We start from the raw sequence: 15,028 nt of genomic DNA on the forward strand, positions 1-15,028 counted from the left end.
CACATCCATAACTCCTGGGTATTGTATATAACCTGATATTATCATAACCACATCCATAACAACTGGGTGTTCTACATAACCTGATATCATCATAACCACATCCATAACTCCTGGGTATTGTATATAACCTGATATCATCATAACCACATCCATAACTCCTGGGTATTGTATATAACCTGATATTATCATAACCACATCCATAACAACTGGGTGTTCTACATAACCTGATATCATCATAACCACATCCATAACTCCTGGGTGTTTTATAGAACCATATAGAACCAATAAATTTGATCATATTACTCCAGTGCAAGCCTCTCTACACTGGCTTCCTGTCAAGGCAATGGCTGATTTCAAGGTTTTACTGCTAACCTACAAAGCATTACATGGGCATGCTCCTACCTATCTCTGTGATTTTGTCCTACCGTACATACCTACACGTACGCTACGGTCACAAGACGCAGGCCTCCTAATTGTCCCTAGAATTTCTAAGCAAACAGCTGGAGGCAGGGCTTTCTCCTATAGAGCTCCATTTTTATGGAAGGGTCTGCCAACCAATGTGAGAGACGCAGACTCGGTCTCAACCTTTAAGTCTTTACTGAAGACTCATCTCTTCAGTGGATCATATGATTGAGTGTAGTCTGGCCCAGGAGTGTGAAGGTGAACGGAAAGGCTCTGGAGCAATGAACCGCCCTTGCTGTCTCTGCCTGGTCGGTTCCCCTCTTCCCACTGGGATTCTCTGCCTCTAACCCTATTACAGGGGCTGAGTCACTGGCTTACTGGTGCTCTTCTATGCCGTCCCTAGGAGGGGTGCGTCACTTGAGTGTGTTGATTCACTGATGTGGTCACCCTGTCTGGGTTGGCGCCCACCCTTTTGGTTGTGCCGTGGCGGAGATCTTTGTGGACTCTACTCGGCCTTGTCTCAGGATGGTAAGTTGGTGGTTGAAGATATCCCTCTAGTGGTGTGGGGGCTGTGCTTTGGCAAAGTGGGTGGGGTTATATCCTTCCTGTTTGGCCCTGTCCAGGGGTATCATCGGATGGGGCCACAGTGTCTCCTGACCCATCCTGTCTCAGCCTCCAGTATTTATGCCGCAGTAGTTTGTGTCGGGGGGCTAGGGTCAGTTTGTTATATCTGGAGTACTTCTCCTGTCTTATCCGGTGTCCTGTGTGAATTTAAGTATGCTCTCTCTAATTCTCTATTTCTCTCTTTCTTTCTCTCTCTTGGAGGACCTGAGCCCTAGGACCATGCCTCAGGACTTCCTGGCAAGATGACTCCTTGCTGTCCCCAGTCCACCTGGCCGTGCTGCTGCTCCAGTTTCAACTGTTCTGCCTGCGGCTATGGAATCCTGACCTGTTCACCGGACGTGCTACCTGTCCCAGACCTGCTGTTTACAACTCTCTAGAGACAGCAGGAGTGGTAGAGATCTTAATGACCGGCTATGAAAAGCCAACTGACATTTACTCCTGAGGTGCTGACTTGCTGCACCCTCGACAACTACTGTGATAATTATTATATATAACCTGATATCATCATAACCACATCCATAACTCCTGGGTGTTGTACATAACCTGATATCATCATAACCACATCCATAACTCCAGGGTGTTGTATATAACCTGATATCATCATAACCACATTCATAACTCCTGGGTGTTCTATATAACCTGATATCATCATAACCACATCCATAACACCTGGGTGTTCTATATAACCTGATATCATCATAACCACATCCATAACTCCTGGGTGTTGTATATAACCTGATATCATCATAACCACATCCATAACTCCTGGGTGTTGTATATAACCTGATATCATCATAACCACATCCATAACACCTGGGTGTTGTACATAACCTGATATCATCATAACCACATCCATAACTCCAGGGTGTTGTATATAACCTGATATCATCATAACCACATCCATAACTCCTGGGTGTTGTATATAACCTGATATCATCATAACCACATCCATAACTCCTGGGTGTTGTATATAACCTGATATCATCATAACCACATCCATAACTCCTGGGTGTTCTATATAACCTGATATCATCATAACCACATCCATAACTCCTGGGTGTTGTACATAACCTGATATCATCATAACCACATACATAACTCCTGGGGGTTCTATATAACATTGGCAATCTCACTATGTGACTTTCTGTCAAGCTAAACATTTTGGTCCTTGTAAAACACAGCTAAGCTCTGTTGGAAAGACTATAGTGAAAGAGTAGAGTCACGTCCAAGAAAGAAAGAAAGAAAGACAGAAAGAAAGACAGAAAGAAAGAAAGAAAGAAAGAAAGAAAGAAAGAAATTAAGAAAGAAAGAAAGAAAGAAAGAAAGAAAGAAAGAAAGAAAGAAAGAAAGAAAGAAAGAACCTCTTACCTCTGGGTAACACATCTCCTGGTTCTCATGGTAACGCCACTGCCACAGCTCCTGCTACATTCTCCATAGGGACTCCATTCCTCCCAGTAGTCCCCACTAGGCAGCTGGACATTTAAAACAACACATAGTGGTCGGAGTCTCAAAAAGTACTCTATTCCCTATATAGTGCACTAATTTAAATGGTACCCAATTCCATATATAGTTCACTACTTCAAAAGGTACCCTATTCCCTATATAGTTCACTACTTTAAATGGTACCTTATTCCCTATATAGTTCACTACGTCAAAAGGTACCCTATTCCCTATATAGTGCACTACTTTAAATGGTACCCTATTCCCTATATAGTTCACTACTTTAAATGGTACCCTATTCCCTATATAGTTCACTACTTCAAAAGGTACCCTACTCCATATATAGTTCACTACTTTAAATGGACCCTATTCCTTATATAGTGTACTACTTTTGACAAGAGGCCATAGAGCTCTATAGGACTAGGTTGCCATGTACCAGACTCTGGTGTAGTGGTAACAGCTTCTGACTCCAGACCCCATATACCCCCCGTCAACCCCCCGTCACCTCTCTCACTACTATCCTGTCATCAACCTCACCACTGTACTGTCATCTACCTCACCACTATCCTGTCATCTACCTCACCACTGTCCTGTCATCTACCTCACCACTATCCTGTCATCTACCTCACCACTATCCTGTCATCTACCTCACCACTATCCTGTCATCTACCTCACCACTATCCTGTCATCTACCTCACCACTATCCTGTCATCTACCTCACCACTATCCTGTCATCTACCTCACCACTATCCTGTCATCTACCTCACCACTATCCTGTCATCTACCTCACCACTATCCTGTCATCTACCTCACCACTATCCTGTCATCTACCTCACCACTATCCTGTCATCTACCTCACCACTATCCTGTCATCTACCTCACCACTATCCTGTCATCATCACCACTATCCTCACCACTATCCTGTCATCTACCTCACCACTATCCTGTCATCTACCTCACCACTATCCTGTCATCTACCTCACCACTATCCTGTCATCTACCTCACCACTATCCTGTCATCTACCTCACCACTATCCTCTCACCACTATCCTGTCACCACTATCCTGTCATCTACCTCACCACTATCCTGTCATCTACCTCACTACTATCCAGTCATCTACCTCACCACTATCCTGTCATCTACCTCACTACTATCCTGTCACCACTATCCTGTCACCACTATCCTGTCATCTACCTCACCACTATCCTGTCATCTACCTCACCACTATCCTGTCATCTACCTCACCACTATCCTGTCATCTACCTCACCACTATCCTGTCATCTACCTCACCACTATCCTGTCATCTACCTCACCACTATCCTGTCATCTACCTCACCACTGTCCTGTCATCTACCTCACCACTATCCTGTCATCTACCTCACCACTATCCTGTCATCTACCTCACCACTATCCTGTCATCTACCTCACCACTATCCTGTCATCTACCTCACCACTATCCTACCTCACCACTATCCTGTCACCACTATCCTGTCATCTACCTCACCACATCCTGTCATCTACCTCACCACTATCCTGTCATCTACCTCACCACTATCCTGTCATCTACCTCACCACTATCCTATCCTGTCATCTACCTCACCACTATCCTGTCATCTACCTCACCACTATCCTGTCTACCTCACCACTATCCTGTCATCTACCTCACCACTATCCTGTCATCTACCTCACCACTATCCTGTCATCTACCTCACCACTATCCTGTCATCTACCTCACCACTATCCTGTCATCTACCTCACCACTATCCTGTCATCTACCTCACCACTATCCTGTCATCTACCTCACCACTATCCTGTCATCTACCTCACTACTATCCTGTCATCTACCTCTATCCTGTCATCTACCTCACCACTATCCTGTCATCTACCTCACCACTATCCTGTCATCTACCTCACTACTATCCTGTCACCTCACCACTATCCTCACTATCCTACTATCCTGTCATCTACCTCACCACTATCCTGTCATCTACCTCACCACTATCCTGTCATCTACCTCACCACTATCCTGTCATCTACCTCACCACTATCCTGTCATCTACCTGTCACCACTATCCTGTCATCTACCTCACCACTATCCTGTCATCTACCTCACCACTATCCTGTCATCTACCTCACCACTATCCTGTCATCACCACTATCCTGTCATCTACACTCACCACTATCCTGTCATCTACCTCACCACTATCCTGTCATCTACCTCACCACTATCCTGTCATCTACCTCACCACTATCCTGTCATCTACCTCACCACTATCCTGTCATCTACCTCACCACTATCCTGTCATCTACCTCACCACTATCCTGTCATCTACCTCACCACTGTCCTATCCTGTCATCTACCTCACCACTATCCTGTCATCTACCTCACCACTATCCTGTCATCTACCTCACCACTATCCTGTCATCTACTGTCATCACCACTATCCTGTCATCTACCTCACCACTATCCTGTCATCTACCTCACCACTATCCTGTCATCTACCTCACCACTATCCTGTCATCTACCTCACTACTATCCTGTCATCTACCTCACCACTATCCTGTCATCTACCTCACCACATCCTGTCATCTACCTCACCACTGTCATCTACCTCACCACTATCCTGTCATCTACCTCACCACTATCCTGTCATCTACCTCACCACTATCCTGTCATCTACCTCACTACTATCCTGTCATCTACCTCACCACTATCCTGTCATCACCTATCCTGTCACCACTATCCTGTCCTACCTCACCACTATCCTGTCATCTACCTCACTACTATCCTGTCATCTACCTCACCACTATCCTGTCATCTACCTCACCACTATCCTGTCATCTACCTCACCACTATCCTGTCATCTACCTCACCACTATCCTGTCATCTACCTCACCACTATCCTGTCATCTACCTCACCACTATCCTGTCATCTACCTCACACTATCCTGTCATCTACCTCACCACTATCCTGTCACCACTATCCTGTCATCTACTATCCTCACACTATCCTGTCATCTACCTCACCACTATCCTGTCATCTACCTCACCACTATCCTGTCATCATCTATCCTGTCATCTACCTCACCACTATCCTCTATCCTGTCATCTACCTCACCTACTATCCTGTCATCTACCTCACCACTATCCTGTCATCTACCTCACCACTATCCTGTCATCTACCTCACCACTATCCTGTCATCTACCTCACCACTATCCTGTCATCTACCTCACCACTATCCTGTCATCTACCTCACCACTATCCTGTCATCTACCTCACCACTATCCTGTCATCTACCTCACCACTATCCTGTCATCTACCTCACCACTATCCTGTCATCTACCTCACCACTATCCTGTCATCTACCTCACTACTATCCTGTCATCTACCTGTCACCACTATCCTGTCATCTACCTCACTACTATCCTGTCACTACTATCCTGTCATCTACCTCACCACTATCCTGTCATCTACCTCACCACTATCCTGTCATCTACCTCACTACTATCCTGTCATCTCACCACTATCCTGTCATCTACCTCACCACTATCCTGTCATCTACCTCATCTATCCTGTCATCTCACCACTATCCTGTCATCTACCTCACCACTATCCTGTCATCTACCTCACCACTATCCTGTCATCTACCTCACCACTATCCTGTCATCTACCTCACCACTATCCTGTCATCTACCTCACCACTATCCTGTCATCTACCTCCACTATCCTGTCATCTACCTCACCACTATCCTGTCATCTACCTCACCACTATCCTGTCATCACCTCACCACTATCCTGTCATCTACCTCACCACTATCCTGTCATCTACCTCACCACTGTCCTCACTATCCTGTCATCTACCTCACCACTATCCTGTCATCTACCTCACCACTATCCTGTCATCTACCTCACCACTATCCTGTCATCTACCTCACCACTATCCTGTCATCTACCTCACCACTATCCTGTCATCTACCTCACCACTGTCCTGTCATCCTGTCATCTACCTCACCACTATCCTGTCATCTACCTCACACTATCCTGTCATCTACCTCACCACTATCCTGTCATCACCACTATCCTGTCATCTACCTCACCACTATCCTGTCATCTACCTCACTACTATCCTGTCATCTACCTCACCACTATCCTGTCATCTACCTCACCACTATCCTGTCACCTACCTCACCACTATCCTGTCATCTACCTCACTACCATCCTGTCTATCCTGTCATCTACCTCACCACTATCCTGTCACCACTATCCTGTCATCTACCTCACCACTATCCTGTCATCTACCTCACCACTATCCTGTCACCACTATCCTGTCACCACTATCCTGTCATCTACCTCACCACTATCCTGTCATCTACCTCACCACTATCCTGTCATCTACCTCACCACTATCCTGTCATCTACCTCACCACTATCCTGTCATCTACCTCACCACTATCACCACTATCCTGTCATCTACCTCACCACTATCCTGTCATCTACCTCACCACTATCCTGTCATCTACCTCACTACTATCCTGTCATCTACCTCACCACTATCCTGTCATCTATCACCACTATCCTGTCATCTATCCTGTCATCTACCTCACCACTATCCTGTCATCTACCTCACCACTATCCTGTCATCTACCTCACCACTATCCTGTCATCTACCTCACCACTATCCTGTCATCTACCTCACCACTATCCTGTCATCTACCTCACCACTATCCTGTCATCTACCTCACTACTATCCTGTCATCTACCTCACCACTATCCTGTCATCTACCTCACCACTATCCTGTCATCTACCTCACCACTATCCTGTCACCACTATCCTGTCATCTACCTCACCACTATCCTGTCATCTACCTCACCACTATCCTGTCATCACCTCACCACTATCCTGTCATCTACCTCACCACTATCCTGTCATCTACCTCACCACTATCCTGTCATCTACCTCACCACTATCCTGTCATCTATCCTCACCACTATCCTGTCATCTACCTCACCACTATCCTGTCATCTACCTCACCACTATCCTGTCACCACTACCTATCCTGTCACCACTATCCTGTCATCTACCTCACCACTATCCTGTCATCTACCTCACCACTCACCACTATCCTGTCATCTACCTCACCACTATCCTGTCACCACTATCCTGTCATCTACCTCACCACTATCCTGTCATCTACCTCTACTATCCTGTCATCTACCTCACCACTATCCTGTCATCTACCTCACCACTATCCTGTCATCTATCCTGTCATCTACCTCACCACTATCCTGTCATCTACCTCACCACTATCCTGTCATCTACCTCACCACTATCCTGTCACCACTATCCTGTCACCACTATCCTGTCATCTACCTCACACATCCTGTCATCTACCTCACCACTATCCTGTCATCTACCTCACCACTATCCTGTCACCTACCTCTATCCTGTCACCTACCTCACCACTATCCTGTCACTACCTCACCACTATCCTGTCATCTACCTCATCCTGTCATCTACCTCACCACTATCCTGTCACCACTATCCTGTCATCTACCTCACCACTATCCTGTCATCTACCTCACCACTATCCTGTCATCTACCTCACCACTATCCTGTCATCTACCTCACTACTATCCTGTCACCTACCTCACCACTATCCTGTCACCACTGTCCTGTCACCACTATCCTGTCATCTACCTCACCACTATCCTGTCATCTACCTCACCACTATCCTGTCATCTACCTCACCACTATCCTGTCATCTACCTCACCACTATCCTGTCATCTACCTCACCACACTATCCTGTCATCTACCTCACCACTATCCTGTCATCTACCTCACCACTATCCTGTCATCACCTCACCACTATCCTGTCATCTACCTGTCATCTACCTCACCACTATCCTGTCATCTACCTCACCACATCCTGTCATCTACCTCACCACTATCCTGTCATCTACCTCACCACTATCCTGTCATCTACCTCATCCTGTCACCACTATCCTGTCATCTACCTCACCACTATCCTGTCACCTCACCACTATCCTGTCATCTACCTCACCACTGTCCTGTCATCTACCTCACCACTGTCCTGTCATCTACCTCACCACTGTCCTGTCATCTACCACACCACTATCCTGTCATCTACCTCACCACTATCCTGTCATCTACCTCACTACTATCCTGTCATCTACCTCACCACTATCCTGTCATCTACCTCACCACTATCCTGTCATCTACCTCACCACTATCCTGTCACCACTATCCTGTCATCTACCTCACCACTATCCTGTCATCTACCTCACCACTATCCTGTCATCTACCTCACCACTATCCTGTCATCTACCTCACCACTATCCTGTCATCTACCTCACCACTATCCTGTCACCACTATCCTGTCATCTACCTCACTACTATCCTGTCATCTACCTCACCACTATCCTGTCATCTACCTCACCACTATCCTGTCATCTACCTCACCACTATCCTGTCATCTACCTCACCACTATCCTGTCACCACTATCCTGTCACCACTATCCTGTCATCTACCTCACCACTGTCCTGTCATCTACCTCACCACTATCCTGTCATCTACCTCACCACTATCCTGTCATCTACCTCCACTATCCTGTCATCTACCTCACCACTATCCTGTCATCTACCTCACCACTATCCTGTCATCTACCTCACCACTATCCTGTCATCTACCTCACTACTATCCTGTCATCTACCTCACCACTGTCCTGTCATCACCTCACCACTATCCTGTCATCTACCTCACCACTATCCTGTCATCTACCTCACCACTATCCTGTCACCTCACCACTATCCTGTCATCTACCTCACCACTATCCTGTCATCTACCTCACCACTATCCTGTCACCTCACCACTATCCTGTCATCTACCTCACCACTATCCTGTCATGTCTACCTCACCACTATCCTGTCACCACTATCCTGTCACCCACTATCCTGTCACTACACTATCCTGTCACCACTATCCTGTCACCTCACCACTACAGTCATCACCTCCCACTATCCTGTCATCTACCTCACCACTATCCTGTCCTCCTACACATCCTGTCATCTACCTCACCACTATCCTGTCATCACTAGATGTTCACTCACACTATCCTGTCATCTACCAGCCTCACCACTATCCTGTCACCACTGTCCTGTCATCTACCTCACCACTATCCTGTCATCTACCTCACCACTATCCTGTCATCTACCTCACCACTATCCTGTCATCTACCTCACCATCCTGGAATCCTGTCATCTACCTCACCACTATCCTGTCATCTACCTCACCACTCCACTATCCTGTCATCTACCTCACCACTATCCTGTCAGCCTACCTCACCACTATCCTGTCATCTACCTCACACTATCCTGTCATCTGCTCACCACTATCCTGTCATCTCTCACCACTATCCTGTCATCTACCTCACCACTATCCTGTCATCTAACATTCACCCACTATCCTGTCATCTAGCCTCCACTATCCTGTCATCAACCTCACCACTATCCTGTCATCTACCTCACCACTATCCTGTCATCACCTCACCACTATCCTGTCATCTTCACCACTGTCCTGTCATCTACCTCACCATATCCTGTCATCTACCTCACCACTGTCCTGTCATCTAGATGTTCACCACTATCCTGTCATCTACCTCACTATCCTGGGAAGGCTTGTCATCTACCTCACCACTATCCTGTCACCTCTACCTGTTCACTCACCACTATCCTGTCATCTACCTCACCACTATCCTGTCATCTACCTCACCACTATCCTGTCATCTACCTCACCACTATCCTGTCATCTACCTCACCACTATCCTGTCATCTACCTCACCACTATCCTGTCATCTACCTCACCACTATCCTGTCATCTACTCACCACTATCCTGTCATCTACCTCATCCCACTACCTCACCACTGTCCTGTCATCTACTATCCTGTCATCTACTCACACCACTATCCTGTCATCTACCACACCATGTCATCTACCTCACTACTATCCTGTCATCTACCTCACCACTATCCTGTCATCTACCTCACCACTATCCTGTCATCTATCACCACTATCCTGTCACCACTATCCTGTCATCTACCTCACCACTCGTACTGTCATCATGTCATCTACCTCACCACTATCCTGTCATCTACCTCACCACTGTCCTGTCATCTACCTCACCACTGTCCTGTCATCTACCTCACTACTATCCTGTCACCACTGTCCTGTCATCTACCTCACTACTATCCTGTCACCACTATCCTGTCATCTACCTCACTACTATCCTGTCATCTACCTCACCACTGTCCTGTCATCTACCTCACCACTATCCTGTCATCTACCTCACCACTATCCTGTCATCTACCTCACCACTATCCTGTCATCTACCTCACCACTGTCCTGTCATCTACCTCACCACTATCCTGTCATCTACCTCACCACTATCCTGTCATCTACCTCACCACTGTCCTGTCATCTACCTCACCAATATCCTGTCATCTACCTCACCACTGTCCTGTCATCTACCTCACTACTATCCTGCCACCACTGTCCTGTCACCTATAATAATACATGTTTAGCAGACCTCCTAAGTATTGTACAGCTAGTGGACATATTTACTGTGTGGTCTCTGTAGGGGACCTATCCTGTATAACACAGTACTGTAACACATAGGACATGGAAAAGTATGTGGACACCTGTCCTGTCCAATATCTGATTCCAAATTCATGGGCATTAATACGGGAGTTGGTCCCCCCTTGCTGCTATAACAGACACTCTTCTGGGAATGCTTTCCACTAGATGTTGGAACACTTGCTGCTTTAACAGCCTCCACTCTTCTGGGAAGGCTTGTCCACTAGATGTAGGAACATTGCTGCTATAACAGCCTCCTCAACTCTTCTGGGAACGATTTCTCACTAGATGTTGTCATTGCTGCTATAACAGCCTACACTCTTCTGGGAAGGCTTTCCACTAGTTGTTGGAACATTGCTGGTGAAGCCTCCACTCTTCTGGGAAGGCTTTCCACTAGATGCTGGAACATTGCGTGGCTATAACAGCCTCCACTCTTCTGGGAAGGCTTTCCACTAGTTGTTGGAACATTGCTGAAGCCTCCACTCTTCTGGGAAGGCTTTCCACTAGATGTTGGAACATTGCTGCTATAACAGCCTCCACTCTTCTGGGAAGGCTTTCCACTAGATGTTGGAACATTGCTGCTATAACAGCCTCCACTCTTCTGGGAAGGCTTTCCACTAGATGTTGGAACATTGCTGCTATAACAGCCTCCACTCTTCTGGGAAGGCTTTCCACTAGATGTTGGAACATTGCTCTGGGGACTGGTGCTTCCATTCAGCCACAAGAGGCATTAGTGAGGTCAGGGACTGATGCTGGTGAAACAGGCCTGGCATGCAATCAGCGTTCCAATTCATCCCAAAGGTGTTCGATGGAATTGAGGTCAGGGTACTGTCAGGCCAGTCCAGTTCTTCCACACCAATTTCTACAAACAGTGACCACGCTTTCTGAAAGACATTGTCATGCTGAACAGTATGGGGCCATTCTCTTCGGACTGCAGATTGGTTTAACAGTCACTGGAGATTGCTTTGGTGTGCTCCTTGCTGCTATAAAGCTGTCAGCAAGGGTGTCCACAACTTTTGGCATTGCACATGGTGATCTTAGGCTTGTGCCAGACTGTAACAATTTTCGGCCATGTGAAACCCATTTGAAGCTTCACTAGATGTTGGAAATACTCTGTAACGACGTTGCAAGGCATTGGAATGGACATGATGTTGCTTACCAGGCAGAGCAGCGTTGGCATCCCAAGAACAGTGCACAGCAACCAGACACCACAGCATTTACAAACCATTTCGCTTTCTGTAATGGGGACAGATGCTGCAGAAACCAGTTAGTTAGTCTGACTGCCAGGAAAGGCGATTATAATAACTATGTTTGCACTGCTCCGAGGACAGAGGCAGTTTACAAAATGTTGAGAGCATTGCATTAAAGAAATGGTAGTGAGTGTTGCAGCTGCTCGAGGACAATACCAGTTTGGAACTCAAACAGTTTGCAGCCGAGGACAGAGGCAGTTTGGAACTCGGTAGTGAGAGTTGCAGCCGAGGCCAGAGATTTCTAACACTAAATACATTCAGCACTCGGCGGTCCCGTTCTGTGAGCTTGTGTGGCCTACCACTTCACGGCTGAGCCGTTGTTGCTCCTAGAGGTTTTCACTTCACAATAACAGCACTTACACTTGACCGGGGGCAGTCCCAGCAGGGGTGGCTGGTGAAGGAGGGGAGGCTGGTGAAGCAGGGGAGGCTGGTGAAGCAGGGGAGGCTGGTGAAGCAGGGGTGGCTGGTGAAGCAGGGGAGGCTGGAGAAGCAGGGGAGGCTGGTGAAGCAGGGGAGGCTGGTGAGGCTGGTGAAGCAGGGGAGGCTGGTGTCAGCAGGGGTGGTGGTGACAGGGAGGAGAAGCAGGGTGGCTGGTGAAGCAGGGGTGAAGCAGGGGAGGCTGGTGTCAGCAGGGGTGGTGGTGAAGCAGGGTTCTGGTGAAGCAGGGGAGGCTGGTGAAACAGGGGTGGCTGGTGAGCCCCAAGGGCAGAATTTTGACATACTGTCTTGATAGAAAGGTGACATCCTATTCAGTACCACGTTGAAAGTCACTGAGCTCTTCAGTATGGGGCCATTCTACTGCTATTGGTTTGTCTATGGAGATTGCATGGTGGTGTTCTGTTATATAAACCTGTCAGCAACGGGTGTCCACATCTGTTTGACAATGTAGTGAGGGTTGGATGTGTTACCTGTGCCAGACTGCTTTTCCCCATGTAACAATTTGTCTTCACTGAATACAATAACAACGTAATGCAATACTATTCATATGGACATCATGTCTGCTTACCAGGAGAGTTCGTTCAAGAACAGCTGCACAGCAACCAGACACCACAGCATCTTCCTCTTTCACTGATGGGGACGACAAAACCAGTTAGTTAGTCTGATAAAGGCGATTATTAACTATGTTTACTTACATTTACAAAATGTGAGAGCAATGATTAAAGAAATGGTGGGGAGATGGTTTTGTAAAATGCCTTTATAAATGGTTTACGACCGAACGTTATGATAAAAGTGTTAGCTTCTAGTAGTTCTACAATCATTATTATAAAGTGATTTTCAAATCCTATGTGTCATGTGAGATGTTTAATGGTTGTTATTAAAAAAAAATCACAAAACAGAAATAATTATTATTCATTTGTCTATGTTTTTCTACGTTAGTTTTTTTCCAACATTCTGAGAACGGAGGTGTTCTGTTCTGAGAACGGAGGTGTTCTGTTCTGAGAACGGAGGAGTTCTGTTCTTAACGGAGGAGTTCTGTTCTGAGAACGGAGGTGTTCTGTTCTGAGAACGGAGGTGTTCTGTTCTAACGGAGTGTTCTGTTCTTAACGGAGAACGGAGGTGTTCTGTTCTGAGAACGGAGGTGTTCTGTTCTGAGAACGGAGGTGTTCTGTTCTTAACGGAGGTGTTCTGTTCTGAGAACGGAGGTGTTCTGTTCTTAACGGAGGTGTTCTGTTCTGAGAACGGAGGAGTTCTGTTCTGAGGTGTTCTGTTCTTAACGGAGGTGTTCTGTTCTGAGAACGGAGGTGTTCTGTTCTTAACGGAGGTGTTCTGTTCTGAGAACGGAGGTGTTCTGTTCTTAACGGAGGTGTTCTGTTCTGAGAACGGAGGTGTTCTGTTCTTAACGGGTGTTCTGTTCTTAACGGAGGTGTTCTGTTCTAACGGAGGTGTTCTGTTCTTAACGGAGGAGTTCTGTTCTTAACGGAGGTGTTCTGTTCTGAGAACGGAGGAGTTCTGTTCTTAACGGAGGTGTTCTGTTCTGAGAACGGAGGTGTTCTGTTCTTAACGGAGGAGTTCTGTTCTGAGAACGGAGGTGTTCTGTTCTTAACGGAGGTGTTCTGTTCTGAGAACGGAGGTGTTCTGTTCTGAGAACGGAGGTGTTCTGTTCTGAGAACGGAGGTGTTCTGTTCTGAGAACGGAGGAGTTCTGTTCTGAGAACGGAGGTGTTCTGTTCTGAGAACGGAGGTGTTCTGTTCTTAACGGAGGTGTTCTGTTCTGAGAACGGAGGAGTTCTGTTCTTAACGGAGGTGTTCTGTTCTGAGAACGGAGGTGTTCTGTTCTTAACGGAGGTGTTCTGTTCTGAGAACGGAGGTGTTCTGTTCTTAACGGAGGTGTTCTGTTCTTAACGGAGGTGTTCTGTTCTGAGAACGGAGGTGTTCTGTTCTTAACGGAGGTGTTCTGTTCTGAGAACGGAGGTGTTCTGTTCATAACGGAGGTGTTCTGTTCTGAGAACGGAGGTGTTCTGTTCTGATCTGTTCTGAACGGAGGTGTTCTGTTCTGAGAACGGAGGTGTTCTGTTCTGAACGGAGGTGTTCTGTTCTGAGAACGGAGGAGTTCTGTTCTGATAACGGAGGTGTTCTGTTCTGAGAACGGAGGTGTTCTGTTCTTAACGGAGGTGTTCTGTTCTTAACGGAGGTGTTCTGTTCTTAACGGAGGTGTT

At 46.8% G+C, this 15,028-nt stretch overlaps 1 pseudogene; it reads right to left on the reverse strand.

Annotated features, from left to right (window-relative positions):
* Window positions 1-13,092, reverse strand: part of LOC135532753 (papilin-like) — an 89,972-nt pseudogene extending 76,880 nt beyond the window's left edge.
* Between the last annotated feature and the right edge of the window lie 1,936 nt (window positions 13,093-15,028).

The sequence above is a fragment of the Oncorhynchus masou genome, unplaced genomic scaffold (assembly GCF_036934945.1).
Source record: "Oncorhynchus masou masou isolate Uvic2021 unplaced genomic scaffold, UVic_Omas_1.1 unplaced_scaffold_2008, whole genome shotgun sequence".
Lineage (NCBI taxonomy): Eukaryota > Metazoa > Chordata > Actinopteri > Salmoniformes > Salmonidae > Oncorhynchus > Oncorhynchus masou.